This window comes from Myotis brandtii, unplaced genomic scaffold (assembly GCF_000412655.1).
Source record: "Myotis brandtii unplaced genomic scaffold, ASM41265v1 scaffold609, whole genome shotgun sequence".
NCBI lineage: Eukaryota > Metazoa > Chordata > Mammalia > Chiroptera > Vespertilionidae > Myotis > Myotis brandtii.
Window position 1 is genome coordinate 1,223,065 of NW_005370315.1, and position 12,720 is coordinate 1,235,784.

General features: G+C 39.2%; 1 long non-coding RNA gene across 2 annotated transcripts; it reads left to right on the plus strand.

Annotated features, from left to right (window-relative positions):
* Positions 1-909: 909 nt before the first annotated feature.
* Positions 910-12,496, plus strand: LOC106728400. Of its 2 annotated transcripts, none has more exons than XR_001364705.1 (4): positions 910-1,095; positions 7,574-7,707; positions 7,841-7,999; positions 12,398-12,496. It is a non-coding gene; the product is annotated as an uncharacterized LOC106728400 (long non-coding RNA). The 2 variants fall into 2 exon arrangements; XR_001364706.1 differs by having other exon boundaries at positions 910-1,091.
* The last annotated feature ends 224 nt before the right edge of the window (positions 12,497-12,720 follow it).

Here is a 12,720-nt window from a genome sequence, read left to right on the forward strand (position 1 = left end):
AATTCTCTTACCTCATGGTGTTGTTGAGGGTATTAAATGAGAAACTGCAGGCAAAATCATTAACACCATGTCTATTTAATCACAATAACTGAGTAAATAGTAGTGAATGCCATTAAATTTGCTTCTGTTGTAATATTCTAAAGATAGTAATTGTGCCTATGGAGGGAGAGTGGCCTTCGTGTTATCTATTGGTGTGTAACAAACCAATCCAAAACTTGGTGGCCTAAAATAACAACAACATTTATTTTGCTTACAAATTTAATATTTTGGCAGGCCTATTAGGGTAGCTCATTTCTGCTCCATTCAGCATCAGCTGGGGCATCACAAAGTCAAAGGGCTGGAATCATCAGAAGATTCACTCATTCATGTATCTAGTGTGGCTAATTACTCTAACTGTTGATTTAGACCTTAGCTGGTGCTGTTGACCATAAACCAACTAGTGTCTTCCTTATGTGACCTGAGCTTTCTCACAACGTGGTGGTTGAATTCCAAGGGTGACACACAGAGAGAATAAGAGAGAGAAAGGGAGAGAAGTGGAAGCAGTATTGATTTTTCTAATCAATCCATGGAAATCATGCAGTTTCTCTCCTTCACTCTCTTCTTCTATGTTCTATTTGTTAAAAGCACATGCTAAGGAGGTCTATATTCAGGGAAGGAGCATCAACATAAGATTGTAAGACTACATCGGGTGAGATAATCATCTTTGGAACATGTATCTACCGCACTGGATTTATCGTTAATTGTCATTTTCATTTATATCCCCTACTGTGATAGATGGTGAAAATTCAGTCAGTCTCTGATTTGGATATTGGGTCTAAGTCTTTATGATTATTATGTTTGTTATTATTATTTATGTTTATTATTATTTTATGTTTATCGTGATTATTTCTTCTGAATCTTCATAGATATTTTAATAGGAATATTAGAAAAGCTGGATATAACACTGTTCATCACTTGGACCGTATGATGACATGGACCATACTGGATCACTTTTGAACCTTTACCCTGATGCTAAAATACAGATCTCATCGGGAAATATCACCAAATCAATGTGACCTAAATTTGGTGAAATAATGAAGATATACTTCCTTGTGGGTAATAATTCCTTTCCCATTTTAATTTAGCAGCCTGCCACTGCTTTGTTCATGGCTATAACTTTTAAGGATGGTAGAATCTGGGCCCTGGGCTGGAAATGTCGTGGAGGTTGGAGTAGTGATCTATGCTTTGAGCAGCCAAATCTAAATCAACCTTTGAAATATTACTTGGGTTGGCAAGCTGCAGCCTGGACCAAGGACATTGCTGCAAGCCAAAAACTTTTGGAACAGTAGATAAAGCTCTGACATTCACACCAGCTGTGACTTTGATTAAGACACTCTTCTTGCTTTTCTGGATATTTGCCTTCCCCTTCTGGCCAGAGCCCCTTACACGCCTTCAGAACAGGAGAGACAGAGAGGGCTGATGAAATAAGCTCTTGCTCACTAGCTTTATTAACAACTAAGTAGCATTACATGATGAGTTGTCAGAGTCTAGATCACCTGTAGAATCTGGAGCATGTTCAACCCAACAAGAAAAGCCCAGTAAAGAAGCTCTTTAACAGCATGAGGTTAGAACCATATTTGCTAATAATGATAGTTAATATTTGTTGGATACGTAGTATAGTCCAGGTTCTATGCTAAACATTTTACATTTATTACATGTGATTTTCTTAAACAGGTGAAAAGATGGATGTTTTATTACCCTCATTTTAGGGGTATGGAAACTGAGGCTCAATAAATTAAACAACTTATTCAAGTTCACCCAGCTGAGTGACCAAGAAGAAATTCAAACTAGAGTCTTTCTTATTCCAAAGTCTAGACTTGAAAACACTTCATTATATAGTACTGCAGATATGATGGAGACCTGGTTCAACTCCACTGTTTTTATGATGAAGTCATTTAGGCCCAGAGGCAGTATGACCTTCCTAGGGTCACAAATCTAATTAATCATTTAGTCAGACCTCTAGGTACCGTGTTGAAATACTTTGTGGTTCTCCTCACACCATAACACTCTTTAGATTTTTAACTCCACTTACAGTAGTTATATCCCTAATAAGGAGCTACATCCCTAATAAATTACCAGGCCATAATCTAGATAATTAAATATTAGAGATATATTTCTGAATTTATGTTTTGTCAATACTTGAGTTCTTATAAAATTATTGCTTAGTAAAAAAATATAACAAATAATGGCAACACCTCTGCTTGTCTATTTCACAGAGATATCTTCAATATCGATGAAATACAGTCTGCAAAGTAAACAGTATGAAACACTAAACATTATTTAGATAAACTACTAGATGCCCATGTCACTGCTGTGTTTGTGACTGAGATCATTTCTGGCTACCAGCTGACCACAGTGCAAAAATCCAACAACCACAAGACACTCCCCTCCCACTTACCCAAAGTGGTTCTTCCTTTTCTGGTTAAGCAGTTAGAGTAGCGTAGAGTGTTGTGGTTGTTGGATTTCTATACTGAGGGTAGCAGAGAGCAAAGAAATGATCGTTGTCACAAATTCAGCAATAGAACAAGCTTTACCGGCATCCTATAGCTACATCAAAGTGCTATAGGAAATAATTAAATCTTGCATTTCCCCAAGGTTTAACCAAAAGCCCATTACTACATAATGAAAATTACCAGGATAAAGCCTAAGACACTGCCATCTGCCGGTTTCCATCTAATAATAAAATAGATATATAAATCCTTTCCCATCTCACCCCAGCTTCTTGTTGACTATGGAAAGCTGGCTTCAATACATTGCTCCTGTATGTAAGCTCTGTATGTAAGAGAAAATTTTAAAAAGTAGCTGGTTGTTTCATAGTAAGTTCCCCAAGATTTTTTCAGACTTGAAATAATTATATGCACTTAATCTGGGGAGTGTTTTTAGAATAGGGAAGGAAATGTGGTTCTCCAACTTCATTAGAACAGTATCATGTCCTCTTCGTACATGATTTTCCCAGATCAGTTTCATAGACTGTTAGTCTTGGTCCATGTCCTTTTTCTAGTACACCTGAGAATTTCTTTAATTCAAGGCACTTGCATGAACACTTTTCTGAGAAAATAACATTAGTGCTTATTAACATGAAAGAACTGATAACAGTAACTCAGTGGTTGGTATATAACCATGACTTCTCCTAAGAAAGCAAACTCCAGATTTTCAGTGGCCAAAACACTGCCCAGGAGGGCTGGCTGGTGGTGTGGGCATCATCCTTGATGTTCTTACATCAATTCCAAGCATACTTACCCCTCATCCTAGTGATGAGAGCCAAGTTGAACCATTTACTTTGTTCTCATTGTTTTGACAGTTCGGAAATCTGTACAGTGCTTGCCAAATACCCATTTGCTTTGAGAAGAGGAAAGAAAAAAATCATGCCTTTTTCTTTCAGTCACCCTTTCTGTTTTTATGAAAAACAATTGTTTTTCTTAGTCACTTTCTTTTTTCTCTTTCTTATACAGCATAAGTGTTCTTTTCTTCAGCTTTTTTTTTCTCTACCTGACAGTCATTTCTTGTCTCATTTTGGCTATTTCTTTCCATCTCATTGTCAAACTGTCTCTCACGCTCTTGCATAATCAGTTCTGGACTTGCTTGATTATATCTATTTGCAGTTACTTCAAATATCCAATTTTGAACTTTCATTTCAGCTATGAATTAAGCAACATTAAATTAATTTCAACTATTGAAAATTCAGTCATAAACATAGGTAATGCTTTTTAAAAAAATATGTTTTTATTGATTTTAGAGAGAGAGGAAGGGTGAGGGATAGAGAGATAGAAACATCGATGAGAGAGAAACATCTGTCGGCTGCCTCCTGCATGCCCCCTACTGATGATAGAGCCTGCAACCTGGGCACGTGCCCTGACCAGGAATAGATCTGGGACCTCTTGGTTCATGGGTCAATGTTAAACCACTGAGCCACACCGGCTGGGCAGTAATGCATTCTTAATCTACATTCGCCTGTGTATTTAAACTACTTCTTAGAGGCCTGGCAATTTTGGAAGATTCATTAGCCATCTCAGGTCTATAAGGCTAGTAGGGGGCTTCTTCTTATTGTTATCTTAAGTATTATAAAAATTAGATATTTTTGAATTCATGGCGATTTTAAAGATCTACATATCAGTCAAAGTAAAAAAATGTTAAAGAGACAAAATGTTAAAGGTAGCTACTCTCTACCTTTGCCTAAAATATAACCCTTTACAAAATCTGAAAGTGGTGGTTGTATTTATTTTATGACAAAAGAAATCTGAGAAGATGAGTTAGGCATTGTCCTACAAATGGTTAGTTGGAAAAGCAAGCTTCTCAAATCCCAAGTTGGGAAAGGTCCGGACTATGGAAGCAAAGGGTGAAATGTGAGGAGAGATGGGTATTTCCTACTGGCTGGGTTTGATAGGCTTTCATTTTTAGAGTTCCTATAACCTCATATTTATTTTTCCCCCATTGGAGCCCAGGCCTCTGGCCCCTGGAAATTGTTTTTCATAAAGACAGGAAAGGTGACTGAAAGAAAAAGGCATGATTTTTTTCTTTCTTCTTCTCAAAGCAAATGGGTATTTGGCAAGCACTGTACAGATTTCCGAACTGTCAAAACAATGAGAACAAAGTAAATGGTTCAACTTGGCTCTCATCACTAGGATGAGGGGCAAGTATGCTTGGAATTGATGTAAGAACATCAAGGATGATGCCCACACCACCAGCCAGCCCTCCTGGGCAGTGTTTTGGCCACTGAAAATCTGGAGTTTGCTTTCTTAGGAGAAGTCATGGTTATATACCAACCACTGAGTTACTGTTATCAGTTCTTTCATGTTAATAAGCACTAATGTTATTTTCTCAGAAAAGTGTTCATGCAAGTGCCTTGAATTAAAGAAATTCTCAGGTGTACTAGAAAAAGGACATGGACCAAGACTAACAGTCTATGAAACTGATCTGGGAAGTGCCATTCGAAGCTGAAATTCTGAATCCCCTTTTCACAGGAATAGTTCAGTATGGCAGTTCACTTTTACAAAATTTTCAGGACAGGATTTGCTTCAGCCTCTTTAGCTATCTGATTGTCTCCAGGGAAAATGCAAACTGTGTCCTAAATAAATAACTTGCAACCTGAACTCTTAGAACATGGTCCATGTGGAAGCTAGAGGGTGCCTTTATGCTTAGAAATATCAAAGAAATCCTTGTTGGCTTCTCGGCAAGCTCTCTGGAAAATCATAACACTTTGTAGAAACCCAAGCAGAAGTCAGCAGGAAGCCTGAAGGCACGCATTGTTGAACTTTTGAACCTGAAACAGCATCAGTTTTCTGAGTTCTGTTTGTTGACTTCTCTTTGATCTCATCTTATTAGAAAGATAATACCCTAACGCTTTAGCATATTTAAAATAAACTGCTTCTATAATCCTCTAGGGAGCTCAGCTTAACATTAGCCTTTTCCAATCTCCGAAGCTCTTTACCACAGTGTGTACTCACCTTCATAGAAATTAGGTAGTTCTCACTAACAGGGAGTTTACTTTTCGGAATACACTCTTGAGAGTGATATTTATATTTACTTTCATCATTTGAACATGTACCTTTTTCTAATTGTGTGATTACCTTTGAAAGGTTAGTAATAAAGCTAAAAGGACCAAAAGGAGTAGGAACCCTATCTATGGTGATGGTGGTGGTGAAGGCTGCCTTTGGCTATTTTGCAATTTGGACAGGGCCTTACATTCAAAAAGGGTCTCAAATTTACAACACTTTCTATAATCTCAAAGCAGGAAAGAATATGCAGCTACATGCATAAAATAAAGGATAGAAAGATGATCATTTTGCACTTCAAACTTGTGTTTGTTACTGAACAATCTCAAAGCAGCACACTATCAACTGATATTTATTTCAAATTACTCATCCTTTAATTATCTTGCAAATAGCAACATATGTTGCATTGTAATATTTATTTTAAAAGCCCATGGACACAGACAATGATGTGGTGAAGGCCTGGGGTGGAGCAGGAGCTAGCTAGCTGGATGGGGGGACAAAGGCAGGAAAATGGGGAACATCTGTAATACTCTGAAAAATAAAAGTAAATTAAAAAAACAAAATAAACAAAAGCATATTTTAATGTAAATATTGAAAACCAAATTGCAGTAGTGGATAGTATTAGTAGCATTTCTGTAACTCATTTTTCCCCTCACACTTCCAGATATCGCCCAGATTTTCTTTGGTTCAATTCATTGCACCTCTGCCCACTCCACCCTCAATCCAGGAATGGCTGCAGTTGGCCTGAACGAGTCAGCATGATTCATTCTTTTTTAAAAAACAACAACAACATATATTTTTATTGATTTCAGAGAGAAAAGGAGAGGGGAAGAGAGAGATAGAGACATCAATGATGGGAGAGAATCATCGATAGGCTGCTTCTTGCATTACCCGCCCCCCCTTCCGCCCCCACTTCCGCAATCAAGCTTGCAACCCCAGGCACGTGCCCTTGACCGGAATCAAATCCATGGTCTGCAGGCCAATGTTCCATCCACTGAACCAAAACAGCTAGGGCAGCATGATTCATTCGTGTAGTCATAGTCACTGGTGCAGGGATAGACAAGACTTCTGTGGTCCATGTTGATTGAGTTCCAGGACTCTTCCTGGAAGAGCTGTTAGATTCCTTCTCCTAAGAGATGTGAAATACTTGAAAGCCTGAGCTGAGAAGAGTTGCCCAATTCAGGAATGTGTAAGGGTCTAAGAGTTTGTGATATTGAGGGCTTAGTATCACTGCCCTCTGCTTTACATTCTTAATTTGATTCCCCAAAAATGGTGTGAAATGCAGAACAATGTTAGCTGAATAGGATGTGACTGTGATGTAAAAATCTATTGTGCATTTTAATCCTTTTGAGGAGTCCACCCTAAGTATAAGTTAACTCTAAACCAGTGGTTCTCAAACAGGCCCGTTTTACCTCTAGAATCTAGAGTCTAGATGACATTTGGCAATGTTTGGAGCCATTTTTTTTTTTTTTTTGTTATTAAAACTGCAGGAGAGATACTTCTGGCATCTAAGCGGGAGAGGCCAGGAAAGGTATTAAACATCCTACAGTGTTCTAGGCGGCCCCCACAATAAAGACTTATCCAGCCTAGAATGTTAATAGTGGCAAGTTTGACAAACCCTGCTGTAACCATGCAAAGTAGCAAATGAAATTGATGGTCTAGCTGTTGCCCTTTCACTCTTGTTCAGTCTTTTATTTTCTGTCTCTTAAGTGTACTGGGTAAGCTGGGTTATTTATGGTTATTTTAGAACTTCCTGGTTTAGGTTTGATTTTTCTTTGTTATGGGAAAAAGTGGATAATTCTAAAAATGGACATATTTTGTTCTATGTTACAATTAGGCCATTAACAAAAATAATCTCTAAGCAAGGGTGACTGTATTATCCTTAGCTACTTCTCTCCCTTTCTCTCTTTTAACCAAGTTTCTAAACAATGAGTGCTTATGAGACACTACTCATTTTTTGGTTTGTTTCTTTTTTTGAAAGATTCAAAGTTGTGTAAGATTTTTTTTTTTTTTTTTTTTTTTTTTTTTTTTTTGCTTTCTAGGAACTCAAAATCTAATTGTTCACATGGGAAAACATTCAGATTTCTTTAGTACAAGGGAGTGCCTGTATCTACAATAATGACATCACCAGAATCCTATCCAAATGTACACTAAAGAGGATACACTTGGAATCCAGGTGCAATTTACAGTTTACTTACTCCCAGGGTAAATGCTGCTGGGCAAAGATGGCTACTGTAAAGGGTCACTCCCAGCTGGTCCCTTTCCTCTGGTGACATCTCTAAGACAGCTGACTTCCTCTGTGCTTTTAGGGGCTTAGAGGCAGCTGGCTGGGGGGAGGCTGCCAGCTTTAATCATTCACCTTCCCCTGTGCAAAGACAGCGAGGAGAAAACGCAGCTGAACAAGGCTGAGAGGGCATGAAATTGCGTTAAGCAACACTCATGACAATGACTGGATTTGCTATTTTAGAGTAAGTGACTAAATGTTTTTTTTGCAATTGTAATTTTCCTGTGCTGTTAAGTGTAAAGGTGACCGCTCTGTGGTGGGCTCTCAGCAGTTTGTACTCGACAGCTAATCAGGTTGATTCATTTGGTGAGGTGGGCAGTAAGCTCAGTTATAAAGCAACATTGAGTTCCTACCTCACTGAGATATAAGACCACATTTTTTTTTTTCGTTCTTCTTTTTGAAGGAAAGAAATTGCTGTGCAGACATTTTAGGAAACGTTGGGAAGACACGGAATTTTATATTTGTAGTAGGAAATATAATCATCCATGGAGAAAACCAGTTCCCTTATTGAGTTTGCTAGCAGCCTTTTAATAAATGATTTAGGCTGCTATCACCAATGGGAGTCAGAGATTTGGTACAGACCATCCTGAGTTTATTCTAGCCTAATCCCAGTGCTGGTGGAGTGTGAAATGCATGTTTACCTCTTGCTAATTGCATCAGAGCTGACCAGGGGCCAGTCAGCAATGGCTCAGTATTACCAACTTTCCCCACAGGATGGCATCCATCAGTTAAAAACAAAATTTACAGTATTAGCAAAACTCACAAATATAGAGATGGATTAAATTTTCTATTAGGCTTTGCAATGTTTAGGGTTTATTTTGATACTCATTTTTAACTTGATCATAGTGAGTGAGGGAGTGTGGGTGTTTGCCAGGAGCCCGCACGGAACCAGAGATGGAACTTGTGGTATGTGCCAAGAGAGAAATGGACAGTTGCTAACAAATAACGCTTAGTGTTTCAGAGCCCCTGATCACCAGACAGCCATTTATGGAATTAATTTTTCCTCCTCCATCAGAAGATTAGCAACTATCAGGAGATCACATCAGAACAAGCAGAACCTCATGGCAAATTAAGGAGCGGAGTACAAGATGATTCGGGATTTTGGTTTATGATAACACTGTGAATATTTTATAGCAAGAGAATGATAAAGGATAATATTTTAGCTACATGACTGTAGAAGTCACATGGACCAACCCTGAATGTTTCTGATGGGGAAAAAACAACAACAACATTCCAGAGAAAAGGAGAAATTAATCTAAGCCAGGACTAGAACAAAGGCAGTGGTCATTTGCTATTTCCACTCAGTGGGCACTTAGCCAGTGGGAAGGAATGAGCAGGTTTGTCTTAAAGCTATGTGCTCCCAGCAAATGTATTTTCAAAATTAGATTTATGTTGTAGAATAATAAAAATAGCAAATGTTTTCTAAAGATGATTTATTCACTGTTAAGTTAAAGAGAGAGAAATGTCAATTGCACATATTAAAGAAAGTGATTATTAAAAGCATGTGGGGTAGCTGAGGGGGTGGTGGTGGGTAGAAATGGGCTATGGACACTAAGAAGCTCCCTCAGGAACTCCTCGGCATCTCCTCAGAACCCATGTCTCCTACTCCTACCCGTTGTCAGATGCTTTTCCACTGCATGAGGCTTTCTTGAACCTTTCAAAGCCCCGTGCGGTGAACAGCTGCTGCATTCCCTGGAGATGATCTCCCGTTGTCCACCTGTGAGGCTCCTTCTGAGAGCCTGCTGTCCTTTTATCCATTGCGTCTCACAGGCCTTTGATGGCTAAACTGTCAAGCACACTTCCCCATCACTTTGGAAAAAACACCCAAGTCTTCCTGGAGGAATTATTTCCTCATGAGGGAAAGCCAAGTTACAGTTCATTTTTTTCTGCTGCCAACTGCCAATTTTATTTCAGTTACCAAATGCCTTGGAGTTCAATTTTTGTTCGTGGGCAAAGGTGCTTTTCTACATGATCACCCGCATTAGGGGATCTCATGGAAAGCTGATGAGGCAAGGGTGTTGTGTTCTCCAGCTCACAGAGCTCTCGCCAATGCAGCCATTTCATTTAAAAAAGTGCAAAACAAACAAAAAGAACAAAAGCTACTAATTATAACACCTTGGTGTCTGAAGATGCCCCAGTTGCTGATAGAGCAGGCTGCCTCTGGCTTATGAAATAAGAATATTTTAAGGGGACTTGTTTAAAGTGCTGGAAACTGTAACCCATCTATGGAAATGCCAATTCATCCTGGGCCTGAAAACGTGTATTTTAACCTTTTCCTCCCAAACCATATGCCTTTGATAGGCAGAGGTCAAGTGAATCCTATACCAACCAGCATGGGAATCCTCCTCCCTCTCTCTATCTGGAAATTCATTAATTCTTGAAGAGTCTTGAAGAATGATGGTGATACAATTGGAATTTAACTTTCTATGTCTTGGTTGGAAACTGTAAAATCTTTCTATACATGGTTGTGTGTCCTATTTGTGCATTTTCGTACTGGATAAAGAAACCTGTGAATACAAGTGTTATAAATCACTTTGGAGGTCAGTGTTGTAGGATGTAAGGAAATTATAGCATTATTACGATGTACATATTGCAAAAGCAGAGAAACCTCAAATCCTTTGAGCCACCAACATTTGCTGTATTGAGAAAGCAGAATTTCACACCAGCATTTTGAAAACATGCCTAGGTACATGTGGGCATGTTCATGGCAGCTCTTAGGTTGATTATTTGCAGAGTAAAATCTCCTTGGGCCATGTCAGCAACAACTTCATCTTTCCAAGTTCAAGTTATGGTTCTTTGATGACATTCTGTTAGACAAAGAAGACAGAAAAAAAAAAATCCCAGTCTTTTTCTCTGATATTATCAATATGCAAAACCGAAGGCATAGAAAGGCGCCTTCCATCTTTGTTAGTAAACAAACAGATCAGGTACAAGTCTAACATTTCACAAGAAGGTGTGCTCTTTCTCCTCTTCTCCCCTGACTTTCTCTCCTCCAACTTGACAAGCTGATAGCAGAGGCCAATGAAAACATCCGCGTCTCTTTTAGGGTGAGAGCATTTGTGTGGCAATTGTGCGGGTGGCATTCCTGCCCTGGGGTGTCCAGCCCTGCGGTGGAAAGGATGCCTCAGTCTTGAGCTGCTCAGCCATGCTTTCCTGTGAGAGCAGCTCTGACCAGCAAGCGGCCCAATTAGAAACTGAAGAAAGCATTTCACCCTGGGGACACCAGCTAATGTTACCGACTTTGGCTTTATTAGATTGACAGGGCAGCAAGGAGAGGTGGTAGTGGCTGACAGGATGTGGAGACAGGGTTCATGTTCCCTCAGGAAGAAAGAAATGACTCTTTTTTTTTGAAAAGTTGTTGATCTTGAAAAACCTCATTCATAGATTATTTTTTTGGATTTTGTTGTTAACATTTAAATTATTTTGAGAGACATTACCCACATTTAATATCCTATAATATTTAAGGTGCCTCCAAAATTTACTTCCCAACCTATGCATTCAGGTAGGGCATTTAAATAGTTTTATTTTGGGTTTACTCGTTCACAGCCCCAGGCCCTTGACCCTCTGCAAATGTCTTTGATGATTTTTTGTTCTCAGGAGGTACTTTACACATGCTCACCAACATGTTTCCTTATAGCTGGGCATCAGGGTGCCCACCTTTTCTGCAGAGCCTTTCTCTTTCTGTCAGACATTACAATTAACCTTGTCAGTTTTCAAACTCTGTCACTGACCTAGGCTTTGCCACTGACTTACTAGATCCCTTATGGATTCTGTGTCTGATCCAAAGTGGGAAGAATCTCTCTCTTTTTTACCCCTCTTTTGGTGTACCCTACTTTGCCACTGGGGACAGAATCAGGTGTTTGATCCACATTTCAAATAGTCCCTCTTGAAAACTGATGTCATCATTTCTCTTGGGAAGGAGACTTTTGTTTTCTTTAAGCCCCTCTTGACCTTGCTCAGTCTGCTTTTGGGCCAAAAACAGATGAGAATTGACAGATAACAACACTAAATTCCAGACCGTGAAAACTCAGATGCAAGGAGAACCAGACTCCTGTAGTATATAGGCAGACTTCAGAATTAGTTGTCTTTGTATGATTTGGGGTTTGGGATAGCAGAAGAGGAAGCACACCACTTGTCCTCTTAACCTAGGTGGATCAACCATCACCTTACAGCCTTTGGACTCCTGACAAATCAAACTTGAGAGGCAAGACCAGGAGTGACAAAGACACATTTCCTCAGCTCACAGGGGTCACATTCAGGCCTGTTAGAAGGGCACAGATAATCAGCAGTTTCCAGGAACCTATTAATTTTTGCTGTACCACAAATCACCCTGAAATTAGTAACAGAAAACAACCATCATTTACTTATGTCATAATTTTGCTGGTCAACAACTTGGACTAGGCTCAGCTAGGAAGTTATTCTAACCTTAGCTGGGCTCACTCATGTTTATGTGGTCAACCGTCAGGTTGACTAGGGGCTGGGTTAACTAGGATGACCTCCGCTAATGTGGCTCATTTCTGTTCCATTTGATTGTTCATTCTTCATTGAGCTAGCCAGGGCTTACTTCCATGATGTCTGCTAGGATTTCAAAAGAAGTTGAGAAATATTCAAGACTTCTTGAGTTCCAGGCTTGGAATTGACACACCACTACTTCTACTGTATTCTGTTGACCAAGGCACATCAAAAGGCAGGTCCAAACTCAAGGGGAGGAGAAATAGTCTCCCTCTTGATGGGAGAAGGTGTGAATTCAATTACAAAGGCTTGAATTCATAGTTATTGAAGCATGTGTCATTTTTTCCAACTTATTTCAGGGCGTGTTCCAAATAGACCTATATGTATTATTTCTGTGAATTGATTTAGACAGGTTCTAAATAGAGCTACATGCATGATCTCTGTGGATTGATT